The sequence below is a fragment of the Mauremys reevesii genome, linkage group 8 (assembly GCF_016161935.1).
Source record: "Mauremys reevesii isolate NIE-2019 linkage group 8, ASM1616193v1, whole genome shotgun sequence".
NCBI classification, from domain to species: Eukaryota; Metazoa; Chordata; order Testudines; family Geoemydidae; genus Mauremys; species Mauremys reevesii.
Window position 1 is genome coordinate 41753634 of NC_052630.1, and position 15460 is coordinate 41769093.

Genomic DNA, 15460 nt, shown 5'->3' on the forward strand with positions numbered 1-15460 from the left:
TGTGGCCTAGCTCACGGTTGGGAGACCCCAGCAATCAGTAGGCGACCTGAGGACTGGCCAGACCAGCCGATGCCTGATGCTGACCAGAGCCCAGAGGAGCTGCCAAGCCTTCCGCTCACAAGTTACCCAGAGGAGCTGCCAAGCCTACCGCTCACCAGTTGCCCTGAGGAGCCCATGGTGCTTGACCCCTTGGAGGACACCGTCTGGACCCAGGTACCTCTAGAGGGGGAGTTAGAAAGTAGCCCAGGGGCAGCCAACCCTAGTCTGGCTGCAGCACTGCCAGAGCCAATGTCAATGTGTTGCAGCCAGGATCCCCACTGACACAGCAGCGGGTCTTCGGCCGCTGCTAGGGCCCCAGGCTGGGATGCAGTGGAGTGGGTGGGCCTGCGTCCCCCCTGCCACCCAATGTGTGGGTGGCAGTCTCCCCCTCTCCCAGGCCCTTTGGAGTCAGGAGCCTGGGCCTACTGTTTATCTGTTTGCTGAGCCCCTGCCTGAGCCATCGACTCTTCGCTGACCCAGGGCCTGGGCTTGCTGCATATAACTGTTTGCTCTGTCCCTGCCTGAGGGCCTGAGCCACTGACTCTTTGTTGCCCCACCCCAACTCAGGGCTGGGGCCTGCTCGATATATAGCAGTTGCTCAGCTCCTGTCTTGAGGACCAGAGCCCGGGACTCGCTACTGCCTGCCAACCAGGTGTGAGTAACTATGTGTTTGCCTCTACTGCTGCCATGGCACAAGACCCCCGTGGCCAGGCTAGTTCCCTGACACAACTAAAAAGAAGTAGTGAGGCGGTGTGGTTTCCTGCTGCTCCGGAGAGGGACGTGCCCCAGCTGGACCCCTCTACAGGCTAGCAGTGTCTTCTCAGAACAAACACATCTTTTTTTTCCAGGCCTTTGGTTAACTACAAGGGCCAAAGTTTCTGGGGATGCAAGGGATTACAGTGGCACATGGCGGAGGATGTGCAGTGCTGGGTTGGGGAGTAAGAGGAAATTTGGGAGGAGCAGTTGAGTGATGAGCCACTCTGGGTCAAAGGTGGGGTATTGCTGGAAATCCTGTGTTACTTTACTGTTGCCTGGGCCTAGTTCTATAGATAAACAGAGGGCTGCAGTCTCAGGACTAGCAACACAGAAAATCCATTGTGTTAAAGACTAAGCATTTGCCCCCTCCACACACGCTGTGAGTTTCTGTGCGAGTCCCACATGCACTCACATGCACATTGAGCTGGTTTAGTAAGTACATCACAGGCTACTGGATTGGTCCATTTCTGTCACCTCCGCTCTTCAAATGTGCTTGCACTCTCTCCCTCTCTGTGGTGGAGCTGCACACAGCACATTTCCAGAGTGAAGTGCTTAGGGATCATCTCCAACCTTGTCTATGCTCCATTGGTTGGTCAGCATGCTGACAGGTGTCATTTCCCAGCAGCCCACTCCCCTGGGGTAGTCCCACAGCACTCTTCTCATTTCTAAGTCACATTGGCTTCCAGCATTTGATTGTCATTCCGCTAACATTGAAGAAAACTGCTTCTGCTCCTAGTTTGTAACTGCACTAGCTGGCCTCACTTGCTGTTTTCTGGGAGATTCCATTAAGGCAACACCTGGTAAAAAAGAGTGGACCCAGGCTTCGTTTTTGTGACCTTAACATTTCATAGCAGAGCTCTGAACTCTAATCTTCAGCAGACTTTATAAGAGGAAAATATAGACAATAGTAGGGTTCTATTAAAAAGAATTAGAAGGCCTTTCTCAAAGTTTGGAGAGGCCCTCAGTGCATCTGGGATCAGCTTGTGGCCAGCACAGAGTGGCCTGAGGTTCCTTGCCTGTGGAAGGTGCCGTCAGTTATGGAGTTGGTATGATAGTGCGGTTAGTTCCCAAGGAGCCAAGCTTGTATACTGTTGACACCACAAATTACTGCCTGGTTCCGTTCCAGGCTTCCTATCCTGGGCAAATCATTGACTTTGCAACCTGAACATTGTTTTAACATAATTTTTGGATGTAATTTCCTAAGTTTAAGAAAACTGAAAAAGAGGAAAATCCATCATATGGAATCAGCTTATACCCATGGTTAAAATTTGGCAAAGTTATAAGAAACTGTCAATGGTAAGTGTTATGCAGCTACCATTCCTTCAGGGTCCAGTTCAACGACCTGGCCCTAAGGTTTAAGGACATCAGTGGCACAGGACCAGGCAACCTCAGAAGTTACCACTCCATGGATCTCCATACCGAATCACAAGGGGCCTGTGAGGCACCAGGGTAGAGCCCACATGTTACAGATCAGCACGGTGCCAAACACATTTCTGTGCCTTGTCAAGGAGGAGAAGCCTAGAAGTAAAGGGCTGATCCTCCAGTCTTTATCCTGCTGACATTTATGTTCCTCTCTGGGTCTGAAGAAGGCTGGAACCCTCATCATTAACCTCATCAAATATTATGGTCCTGCTAGTAGGTTTCTAAGTGGGCTGAATTAAATGTGTCTGTCTGATTGCTGGTGCTCATATTGTTAAGACCTGGAGTTGTATAATTTTATCCTTTTTTAATGTCTTACAGGAGTTTATCACTGATTCCCAAACTGAGATATATTCAGTATTAGGAGACACTTATACTGACCCATTTTATTAACATGTTGGGAAGTGGCCTCATCAAATATTACGTCCTTTCTACATAGGCTGTGTTAAATGGCTTTGTGTGCTACCTCTAACGTTCTGTTTGGATGGCTGCTGAAGTCTGGGCTGCCCATGCAGAACTCAGCACTGCCTAGTGCTCAAAATGCCAATCACTTGGATAGTAGAAGTTCTTCTTGTTTGGAGTTACTCACATTTCGAGCTGCTCAGGAATTTTACAACAAAATGTTTTTCCATTGAAAAATGCCAATTCATGTGAACCCAATTTTTTTCACAGGAAAAGGGTCAGTTTTGACAAATTTCCCATTCTGGAAAAATTTTGAAAGAAAAAAACGGTTTCAAAATTGTTGAAATGTCCTGTTTTGAAAATTTCAAACCAAAGAGTTCTGTTTTTTAGCTTTGAGCTGAGTTTTCATTTAAAAATTTAAGTTAATTTGTAGTAAAAAATTTTTTAAAAGGGTTTAACTTGAAACAAAACATTCTGAAATGATCAAAATGAAATGTTTCAATTGACTCAAACCAATCATTATTTCAGATTTTTGGTCACTGCAAAATTTCAGCTTTTCATCCCAATGCAGTATAGGAGGGTTGGGTTTTTTTACATTTTAAAATTTCCTGGGATGGAAAAAACATTTTCCAGCCAGTCGTGCTTACAGTGTGTTGGCTTTAATTGTAACAGTCAGATGCAATATGCCAGGCCAGTGGGGTTGGGGGATTGCTCTGGGTTATTGTACGGTGTGGGAAACATTAGGTAGTGTGTTCCATTTATGTTATTTTAGATACGGGCTGGTGGGAGTAAAACCTGTGGTCAGAGACACCGATTTAACATCTGAGCACTCAGTAAAGGCCCATTTGCTTGTCATGGGAAGTTTGTTCGAATGCCAGCAGTTGATCAAGGACCACTGGGAGGGAGATGGCTTTTTTGGGACCTGTCTGAAGGTCCAGGAATGAGCTCTCAAGACATCAGAGACTAGTGCATTGGGGACTAATCTGTCTGAATCCACACTACTAGGCAGGTGGCATTGAGACCAGGTTTGGAGGATGTAGGGCCCAGCAGCTTCTGAGAAGGAAGTTTGAACTGGGCTCAGTGTTTGAGAGGGTGAAGAGAGCACCTCTAGCTGAACAGGGACTGAGTTCATTCTTGGATATATTTGTAAGTAATCAAGAGAGCACTAACAAAATCTGGAGTGGAGCTGTGGGGATTAGGTTTTCCTGCAGTGGCCCTCAGAGAGCACCTACTGTATTGATCAGCGAGCACTCTGCTTCTGGGGACAGGCTCCTTGAATTAGGGAGAAGAGTAGGGGGAGGGTGACATAATATAAAAGTTCCAAGTGCAAAAGTAGGTGATGGGCATCTACCTGAGCCTGGGGCATAGGAAACCTGGTGATGTGACACCCAGTTACCACTGCATTATTCAATCTCTGAGTAGCTCTGCATAGCCTGTGTGTGTGTGTGTACTGAAGAGGCAGCATATGGCCATCCACAATGACCTCTCATCTCATGACTCTGCAGCACCGACAGGCCTCCTGCCAGTGCCCATGCCCTGCCCTCCCTGACCAGAAAAGTATGTTTTCAGGCAGGGTTTTCAGAGAAGAGGGCAGCCTCTGCAAAGGGTCCTGCATGACCAGTCCTATACTGGGAGGCTGCTGGTTTGACTGTGATTCCCTGAGTGAGGCTAGAGGAGTGCATTGTTACATTGTACCGCACCTTTATTAGCTTTGTCATTGAATTCATTCACTCCTCTAGTACCTAGAGCATCCCACCTCTGGGCAGCTGTTATATATTTTATATATGGGGAAACTGAGGCCCAGCAAAGGGAAAAAAGGGTAGGAATATATGGTAAATTTTCAGAATGGAGAGAGGTAACTAGTGGTGTTCCCCAAGGGTCAGTCCTAGGACCAATCCTATTCAACTTATTCATAAATGATCTGGAGAAAGGGGTAAACAATGAGGTGGCAAAATTTGCAGATGATACTAAACTGCTCAAGATAGTTAAGACCAAAGCAGACTGTGAAAAACTTAAAAAAGATCTCACAAAACTATGTGATTGGGCAACAAACTGGCAAATGAAATATAATGTCATCATTCATTCATTCATGCCCGTCACCCCAACCGGGGTATGGGCTGCCAACCACAGATCTCCAGAGTCTTCTATCCTGGGCCATTCGCTCTAGCTGGTTCCAGGTATAGCCCATTTTTTTGCTATCAACCTGAAGGTCGCGTCGCCAGGTATTTCTTGGGCGGCCTCTTTTCCGCTTGCCTTGGGGGTTCCACCGCAGTGCCTGTCTGGTGATGTTGGTTGGCTGCTTGCGTAGTGTATGTCCTATCCAGCCCCACCTTCTCCTTCTAATTTCTTCCTCTGCTGGGAGTTGACGGGTCCTCTCCAAGAGGTGGATGTTACTGATGGTGTCTGGCCAGCGGATCTGGAGAATCCTTCTGAGGCAGCTATTAATGAAGGTCTGGATCTTCCTGGTGGTTGTTTTGGTTGTCCTCCAGGTTTCAGCTCCATACAGTAGGACTGATTTCACGTTGGAAAATATAATGTGCATAAATGTAAAGTAATGCACATTGTAAAAAATAACCCCAACTATACATACAATATGATGGGGGCTAATTTATCTACAACGAATCAGGAAAGAGATCTTGGAGTCATCATGGATAGTTCTCTGAAGACATCCATGCAGTGTGCAGAGGTGGTTAAAAAAGCAAACACGATGTTAGGAATCATTCAAAAAGGGATAGAGAATAAGACAGAGAATATCTTATTGCCCTTGTATAAATCCATGGTATGCCCACATCTTGAATACTGCATACAGATGTGGTCTCCTCATCTCAAAAAAGATATGCTGGTATTAGAAAAGGTTCAGAGAAGGGCAACTAAAATGATTAGGGGTTTGGAACAGGTCCCATATGAGGAGAGATTAAAGAGGCTAGGACTTTTCATCTTGGAAAAGAGGAGACTAAGGGGGGATATGAGAGAGGTTTATAAAATCATGAGTGGTGTGGAGAAAGTGAATAAGGAAAAGTTATTTACTTGTTCCCATAATAAGAACTAGGGGCCACCAAATTAAATTAATGGGCAGAAGGTTTAAAACAAATGAAAGGAAGTTCTTCTTCACACAGCGCACAGTCAACTTGTGGAACTCCTTCTCTGAGGAGGTTGTGAAGGCTAGGACTGTAACAGGGTTTAAAAGAGAACTGGATAAATTCATGGAGGTTAAATCCATTAATGGCTATTAGCCACTATGGGTAAGGAATGGTGTCCCTAGCCTCTATTTGTCAGAGGGTGGAGATGGATGTCAGGAGAGAGATCACTTGATCATTACCTGTTAGGTTCACTCCCTCTGGGTCACCTGGCATTGGTCACTGTTGGTAGACAGGATACTAGGCCGGATGGACCTTTGATCTGACCCAGCATGGCCATTCTTAAAGTTGTGCTCTTCGCATGGCCATTAGCAACAAGACCCTGCATCCTCAGTAACTCACCCACTGCTTTAACACCCTCCCCATCCTCAATAGGTGCAGTCTACGTCTATGTCTCCGCTAGAGCTGGAGGGTAACTTCCAGGTCATGCAGACTAGACATATCCATATTAGATGTACCCTGTGGTTTCAGACAGGATTGTACTTGGAGCAGTTTGCTCCTCCCACCACTTGTGTCACTGAGGGCATACCGCTGTTTATCGTGCACTTGCTCAAACAGAGCTAGCGCTGGTATGTCTACTTGAGATGGAAATGACCCTTTCCATGGCAGATGTACCCTAAAAGTGAGACAAGTCAAACAAATGCCAGGCTCAGGAGAACAGTTTTGGAGAGGCAGGGAGAAGCCAGGCCTTTGATTGCTCTGTGCGCTCTCCATTCCTGGTGCAGATGGCAGCGTCTCGGGAGTTTTACAACTCCACATTCTTCCAATGGTGTCGCTGATGTTATATGGCCAGGATGGGCCTGTGTAATTTGTAATAATTAAGCAAAAACTCAGTACAAAAATATTTAGAAGAGATGAATAAATGAAAGTATTGCTCTTTTTTTCAGCAACGTGCAAATGAACCTGGCAGTACATCACAGTGCAGCCATGTATTTACTTCACAGCCTCCAGTGAGCAGCATTCATTATACCACGCTGTAAATCCAGCTTCTTTGTTTGCTATAAATTAGGGAGAGAGTAGACTGGATTCTAATTTATGATCCCCAGAAAAGGATTTACCAGAGTGCTATCGCACAGTTTGGTACAGTTACAAAGACAGCGACACGCACATTACATGGCCAGGAGCATTTTAATTCTTGGACAGCTGGAGAGGATTACTGGTATGTTTCAATAATTCTCGGAAGCCTCTGAAGAAAGATCATTAGTAATCAAATAATCAGTTCAGTTAACACTCTTCAGTAGCTGCAGTCTATCAGATTAAACTGCCTAAGATTAATGGTTGATCTCATTGGCTGAAGCCATCTGCTTCGATATGATGTTATTAAGGACCACAGACCAAATTCTCCATGAACTTTCTGATGGGGAAAGAAACAGCAGCTGACTTGCAGTGGGCCTTTTCTGAGGCTTGATATGGGGAAGTAATGCTACCTGCACAACTGGCCTGGAAGACTACTGTTACAGATCACCAACTGCTAAAGCCTGGTGAGCTGATGGGGCCGGTGAAGCAATGACCATCATTTGGGAGCTGGCAGAGGTGATACCACAAATGGATGTATTAACGTAGCATGCAGTTTCTCTGGTCAAATGCTTCTTCATAACTCCTCATTGGATACTGGGTGTGGGACATTAAGCACCAATAAATGAAATCCCTTAAGAAACAGGCCATATCGTCGTCTTATCACACACTCCAAAGCTGCAGGCCTGGCTAAGTTTCTTAACCCTCTTTTACTAATTGTAGCCATCCTGCCCTGAGTGATGGTGCTTTTGTCTCTTTCAAGTCTACATAGGATGATCTAGGCATGTTATGTTACTTTGGGACCAATTTTTAGGCCTGTGTCTACAACCCAAATGAAGTCCTTGGCTTCCTAGCTAACTAGAGTTGTATGGTAGCTTGTCTCTCTTGCTGGTTCAGTAATGTGATAATTCCCTATACATGAAGTGTGGGGGTGGGGCTGGAAGGCTTTGATGGGGATGATGTGCTGGGGCTTTAAGGAGGGTTTCAGGGTGTGACCCAAAGACCTCTGGATGCCAACCAACAGAGGGCGCAGAGGGGATGAATGGGTTTACAGGGATCCCTTGGGTCAGGGATATGCATAATAATTCACCAGATGGTGGCCTGTGAGGTCTCTCCTGAGAGCCAGTAGCTCACTGGGCCTCCTAGTTATTGCACAATGTACGTATGGATGATATCTGGGGAGTTGTGCCAATACTGAAAACTGTGTTCTTAAAGTCTGTAAGCTAAGACAGGTCACCAGAAGGGGATAAACAGGCTCTGTTTGGGTGAGGGGTAGTAAATGCTTCTCTCTCTGTCTGGTAACTATGCAGCATGTGTCTCATGGTGTAAGTCTATTTACATTACTGAGCCTAATGCTAATGAAGAAATTGGGAATTCACATAAGAGATCTGCAGGGAAAATCAAAAACAGCAGGGGTGGAGTGTGTCCTGCTCATGAGTGAAGACAATGGATTTGGGGGGCATACCTTGGGGTACAGAGATTCACCTGGGATCTTTCACTGAGGAGACAAGTTAAGAGCATGGCTTGTTTCATGAAAAAGTGATCACAATGTACCTGGCTGAAAAAAAGCCTCTAATCTGTGACTCCTGTGAGTGTCCTATTGTGCAGCGCCTGGCCATTTGAAGGGGACACCTGGAGGACTCAGGGGTTGGAGTGTGCCAATCGCTAATCTGTAGAGAGACAGCAGGGCCTGTGAGGCTTAGAGGGCAGCACTTGTGTTGCTGTGGTCGGTGGAGTGGGGGAGCTGACCCCTGGCAGGCACAGACAAGGCTTTCTCATGCTAAGGGCATGCTAAGAGTAACGAGGTGCCCACAACTCTAGGCACCTCCAGGAAGCGTCCCACATGGTCCCAAGGAGAGAGAGGCTGGAATGACAAAACAGACTGGAGTTGGCTGTCTCTGTAGAGCCCCTGCGAAGCAAGGGTTTTTCCTCAAGGCACACTCTGGGTCCTGCCCATATTGTTTGATCCCTGAATGCATCTTCATCAGACCCTCCTTGGTCAGATCACGCAGTGCAAAGCAGCAAGTGGTGAAATGCAAAAGCAAACCAATCAAAGAACACCAGCCCAACCTTTCTAACAGCACAGACGGCACTTGCCTGACACATCCAGTGCCACCTGTCCTGCTTGCCCAAAGGATCTGAGATCGGCAGCCATCCCTAGAGGCTGAAGCGCAAAGCACAACAGAACATCTCCTGCACTCTTGGGGCATGACACACTGCAGTGTACTGGCTGGAAAATAGAGTTACACCACATCTGCTGAAATTAATGAGGAAGATAAACATGTGCCAGGTACTGAAGGGAGGCGCCATGGTGTGGTTCAGGGGATTTAGAGAAATATTCAGAAAGCGAGACACAGCAGCAGTTACTGAGAGAGGCCAGTGTAGGCCTGGACTGAGGAATATTGAACATCTTGTGGACACTTTCTGACAGCAGGGCCAGGGAACGGGTCTCCAAAAGCAAGGACAACAATGGAGAACTTTTTGGGGTGGGCTGGGGCAGCTCTTTCCTGACCTCAACCCCCCACATCCAGCTGAGATGGGAAGAGGAAAAATGCTGTGGGCAGGCGAGACTGGGTTCAATTCCCTGCTCTGATACAGACTTTCAGTGTGAACTTGGGCACGTCACTTAGTCTCTCTCTGCCTCAGTTCCTCCTCTATAAATGAGAATAATAGCATTGCCTGCCTGACACAGGGGCTATGAGGATACATACGATAAAGGTGCTCAGACACTACAATCATAGGCGTGGGAAGTAAGGGTGCGGGGGTGCTGCAACACCCCCAGGTTTTATGTGGGGCTACTGGCCCTGTGCCTGGGGCTCCACTCCCTGACTTGGGTCCCAGGGGCCAATCCTGCTCCCTGCTCCACTTCCTGGAGACCACAGTGCAAATAAGTGATGGTCACATAAACACCACTCTATACCGGAAACCTACTGACCGCTATACTTACCTATGTAACCCTTCTGCCCATCAGGGTTGGCAGCAACAAGGGCCGGGTTCGGTATCTAGGGGTTCCATTTCAATAACACAATGCAAAACCGGCTCGAGCCCCCACCCAGTGACCTGGGACAATTACGTACCACCCCCTAGGCGCCTCTAAGAGGCAATACTTCCCCTCTTGCAAGCACAGAGTCTGAGTGTAGCAAAAGCCTTTTAATAAAGGAGGGAAACAGTGTGTCATTATGTTGGGGAAACACCACAAACAGGATTCATAACACAAACCATGAGCAAAAGACCCACTCCCAAGTAAGTTTGGCAGTGTCCTTTTCCCCTCAGGATCTTAAGTCCAGCAACCCAACAGTCACCCCACCCTCAGTTTCTGACCTTGGTCAGTGCAGCCCCAGATTGGTTCTTGAGTCCAGCAACCCAACAGTCACCCCTCCCACAGTTTCTTTCCTTGGTCAGTGCAGCCCCCCCAGAGATCAGAAGTTCATCTGCCTGTGTGGAAGTGGGGGAGATATGGGGAGGGCATCTTACATGCTCCGCAGCTTGGGTTGACGGCGATTGCCACGCCTCTCCATGGGGTTCTGCTGCAGTCTTCACCACCAGCTGTTCTGCTCCACCAGCCACCCTGCTATCGGCTATCCACTCTGCCAGATGCGCCTCTCCGCTATCTGCTCCTCTCTGCTAGTCATCCTGCTAGCCGCTTGCCAACTTGTCTTCAGGCCCTCCCCCTTAACACAGCTCTCAGTGTTCTCAGCTCTTAGTAACTTCAGCTCTTTAGTGACTTTGGCACCCAGTGATTTTAAGCTGGTAGTAGGGGAGCCTCAATACTGGTGCACCCCTAGCCCAACATAGGTTGAATGCTTAGACTCAGGTATCAGTGATTTCAGCTCTGTAGCATATAACAAGGCTCCTAATGAGAATAAACTTTGTACTGTTGTTGTACAGTGAAAAGAGAAATAAGAGTAGCACCAGGAGGGCACACTATCAGACACACATACCTGTCCCCAGCCTCTCTCACTTCACTGGTTTTTGGAACCCATGCCCCTTACCTAGCGAGTGCTACTTAGTTGAAGGCAAGTCCCTCCATCATAAAATGCCAAGTACAGTTCTACTGTCCTTGATTCACATAACCAGGATAACAACCCTTTATTGCTCCTTCCCCAATAACAAAGAGACTGGGGATCCCACAGCAGCCAAACGGACCATTTGAGCAGGCAGTCCATCATGCTAGGCAGGGTGGGTGTGCCCATGAAACAAGATCAGCCCCTGAAATCCTTTTCCACAGCTCACCACCAGATGTCAGGGTAGAGCCCATTCTGACTCTGCTTACACCTGTATGCCTCCAGCTTCCATCCAGGACACATCACCAGATACATTATCTACAGCCAAGCCCTAAGATAAACTGCATTTGCTCCAATCTCTCAGACAGAGAAAAACACAAGATCTCTATCAAGCATTCTTAAAACTACAATACCCACCTGGGGAAGTGAGGAAACAGATTGACAGAGTGAGACGGGTACCCAGAAGTCACCTACAACAGGACAAGCCCAACAAGAAAAATAACAGAACACCACTGGCCATCATGTACAGTCCCCAGCTAAAACCTCTCCAGCGCATCATCAATGATCTACATTGAAAATGATCCCTCACTTGCGAGGCAGGCCAGACAGCCCACCAACCTGAAGCAAATACTCACCAGCAACTACACACCGCACCACAGAAACACTAACCCAGGAACCAATCCCTGTAACAAACCCCGCTGCCTACTCTGTCTCCATATCTACTCTAGCGACACCCTCAGAGGACCCAACCACATCAGCGACACCATCAGGGGCTCATTCACCTGCACATCTACTAATGTGATATATGCCATCATGTGCCAGCAATGCCCCTCCACCATGTACATTGGCCACACTAGACAGTAATAAATGGACACAAATCAGACATCAGGAATGGTAACATACAAAAGCCAGTAGGAGAACAATTCATTCTCCCTGGACATTCTATAACAGATTTTAAAGTAGCTATACGTCAACAAAAAAACTTCAAAAACACACTTCAAAGAGAAACTGCAGAGCTACAATTCATTTGCAAATTTAATACCATTAAATTGAGCTTGTATAGGGACTGGGAGTGGCTGGCTCACTACAAAAGCAATTTTCCCTCTCTTGGTATTGATGTCTCCTCATCAATTACTGGGAGTGGACCACATCCACCCTGATTGAACTGGCCCTGTCAGTACTGGTTCTCCGCTTGTAAGGTAACCCCCTTCTCTTCATGTGTCAGTATATTTATACCTGCATCTGTAATTTTCACTCCATGCATCTGAAGAAGTGGGTTTTTTACCCATGAAAGTGTATGTCCAAATAAATCTGTTAGTTTTTAAGGTGCCACCAGACTCCTCATTTTTGTGGATACAGACTAACACGGCTACCCCTCTAAAAACAGAATCTCGGCAGCTGGTGTAGATGCCAGCTAGGGTAAGGCTTATGGCACCAAAATAAATCATTTATATTCCAGGACACAGTGTCTTCCAATTGTTGGTTTTACAAAAGCAAGGGAAGATGAAATAGGCAGCAGAAATCCTCTGGAGGGAGAGAGCTCTGGATGGGAAGCTGGTCGAGGCTCATTTAGACATCTTCCTTTTTTCTTGCATCTTATTTTGCAGTTGCTGTGTGCTTCTGGGGGAATGCGCAGAGACACGCCAGCATTATCAGATGTACACGGCCACAGGTATGCGTGGTGTTAGACTGCAGCTTAGGCTGTATATCATCTCAGACAGAGAGGGAGATGGGTACCAATGTGGTATCCAAATCAGTTTAGCAGAGTGAAGAGTGTGAATTGGCTAGAGATGCAGAATAAGTGGCTTCACTCTATAACCTGAATATTTTAATAGTGTTTTTTTCTAAATGTATTTTCCTCATTTTAAAAACAATAATGAAGAAACAAAGAAATCCCATCTGTGTGCTAAACAGCAGTAGAATGCCTCTCGCTGCACAGTATGAGTCATCACTGAGGAAGGCCCTCTGCCTCCTTCCACTGGCATATTGTTAGTTTTATCATATAACACACACCAATGTGCCTTGGCAATGTTCATTTCCAATAGACTCATTTGACCTAGGCAATGTTGCAGGGGTGAGATTTTAAGTAACAAGATATAAATACAATAATAATGCACGGCACCCATATAGCACCTTTCATCTGAGGATCTCAAAGCATTAAGTAGGCTTCCCGAAAGCTCTGGGACATAGGTATTGTTGCACTTGTTTACAGAATGGGAGACTGAGATCCAGCGAGGTGAGCTGACTTGTCCCGGGTCAGTAGCACAACTGAAAATGGAACTCAGGTCTCCTGACACCTTCTAAAGATGGTGGTATCTGGAGCCTTCCAAATGTACTAGAGTGTCCCTTTGCATAGGAAGTCCTTGGCACTAAGCAGTTATGTTAGCACTACAGAAAGCTCTTTTCTGACATCCCTGTTTTGCTCAGAGAATCACCAGAGTCAACTGTCTCCCATCTCTAGAGCGGTTTAATGAATTCTTTCCCAGTGGGATTTGCATTGTTTTTCCAGAAATAAGAAATGGGAATAGTGTCTCTAAAGGAAACACAAGATGAGTGGGGAAGTTTGAGCTTGGAGGACAATACAGATATAAAGAGTGAGCCTTACCCTATCATGCTTGATATTACAGATGAACACAGTTCCCAAAGTGGCGATGCTGTGACAATGAACTTCTAAAGGGCAAACTTCACAATTCAGAGGAAAATGGCGAGCAGCAGGCTGCCTGAAGGGTAAAGGATAAATCTTTAAAAGCATTAAATCTGCTTTTCAGCTATGTAAGACAATCTTCTAGCAGGACACAGATGGCTCATGCATCCACGAGCAGGAAAGAAAGAGGGGAAAAGAGGACAGTAAAACCCATATGCTTAATCATTAGAAGTGCGTGGTTTATTAGAGCTCACAAGGCATCCTTAAAAAAATGAAAATTGTGCTCAAATAGCACAGATAAACTGGAACCATTCAGTGCTTGGTTGGGCCTAAATTGTGAATGAAAAAGGGAAGAGATGAAACAAAGAACTGATTGCCTGGGATATTCAGCTAAACAACAAAATCTTCTGCAGATCTGATAGACCCAATGATGCATAGTTCAGGGTATGAGTAAATAAGAGGGTGGAGTCACAGTGGTGTTATATATGTTGGTATTTTCTGTAGTAGAGTATGGGGAACTTTCCGTCCCAAAGGCATTTTGTTTGGAAAGTCTGAGTGATTTCTAAGGAGAAGGACTGGGTGGTACTCATTCAGGGATTCCAAAGGAAATCCAGTGTGAAACATCAGAGACCCTGACAGAGACATGTTTAAACCACACGGAGAGAGCAGAGATCTACCAGGAGATGGCAGGAAAGTGGCATGCGGAAGAGGCACTGTAGCATCCCATCTGATACATGCACAGTCTCTAAATGTGGAGGGGATAGTGGGTCTGGCATATTGCAAATAGCCACACTGTATTTGGGGACTTTTTCCCTGTCTTCTTTCAACATGTGACCTGCACAACAAGTGAAGTAACAGTGTCACCAATAGAGGGAGCTGTTGTACTAACATGATTCAACACTAATCTGTACTGTTCATCATTGCAGCTTCCCTTTGTAAAGACTCAGGCTAATAATTCTAAGAGAACTTCATTAATGTTGTCAGAGGCATTTTCTCCTCACTTCAGCAAGAACATGTCCTACAGAGTCACTACAGCAAACATATATGTATATATGTTCTTGTGAGTTCTTAAAAGCTTGACCTAGGCATAAGTAACCAACCACACCTATGCTTACCAATTAAGCATTCCTTTATATTACTTTAAAGTGATAGCAAAGGTTACATTCTCATGACATCAGAGCATATTTGCCATAGAGAACTGTTCTCTTTTGAGAGGCGCACTTTAGTTGCACATCACTCAGAGTCTACTGAACCCTTCATTTTCCTTGATGCGTACATGGGCCTACTTGGTCTTGCCATCAACAATTGGTCACTCCTGGCTAACGAAAGGAGTGGCTTTTCTGTCCATTTGTAACAATTTGCTTCATCTCTTCACAAGCTCTCAGCTGCTTCTTAACGGAGACACTGTTGCTTGGTTTGAGTAAATGAGCTGCAATTAGCAATCCTCTTTTCAAATGTCTGCCCACTGGCCTCACTGAGTATATTTTGGAATACAAAAATAGCCAAAGAAAGATTCTGATTGTCCTCCTTTACTTTCTCGAGAATATGTCTGGCAGTCTGACCAGTTCATTCTGCTAATCCTTAGCTACTTTGGACTTAGCGCAGCAGGCAAAACTTTTAAAACAGTTTGCATTTTTCACATGGATATTGTGGGTCATTATATGAAGACATCTGATCAATCAGGCAGATTTCAGATGGCTGTTCTCTGTTTCATTCAGCGTATTATAGTCACCTCTCTGCCAAGCAGTAGCTAATGTCAGGACTTTGTAGGTCAGTTGCCTGTTGGAGGAGACATCAGTGACATAGAGTCTGGGTGTTTTCAAAATATAACTTGTTTATTTACACTGTATACACCAGTCCCTGAACAGAGGCAGAGGCCTCAGCTGGCCCTATATAAGAGGCTGGGAGCCAGGAGCTCAGCAGTCTCTCTCTAGCTGTAGAGGGAGATGGACCTGGCTGCAGGGACCTGAGCAGAATACCTGAGTGAAGCAGGGCTGGGGAAAGGCAGAGGAGCTGGGGAGGCTCCAGCCTGGAAAGCCCAGGCT

At 46.2% G+C, this 15460-nt stretch overlaps 1 long non-coding RNA gene across 4 annotated transcripts in view; it reads left to right on the plus strand.

The window, feature by feature from the left end:
- The window catches only part of LOC120370912, a 48322-nt gene that overhangs the window by 19482 nt on the left and 13380 nt on the right, over positions 1 to 15460 (plus strand). For 3 of the 4 annotated variants that reach the window (XR_005584058.1, XR_005584057.1, XR_005584056.1), the window contains exons 2-3: positions 12379 to 12443; positions 13399 to 13498. This is a non-coding gene — a long non-coding RNA (uncharacterized LOC120370912). Of the gene's footprint in view, positions 1 to 12378; positions 12444 to 13398; positions 13620 to 15460 lie in introns of those variants that run through there. The other variant, XR_005584055.1, reaches the window with a different exon arrangement.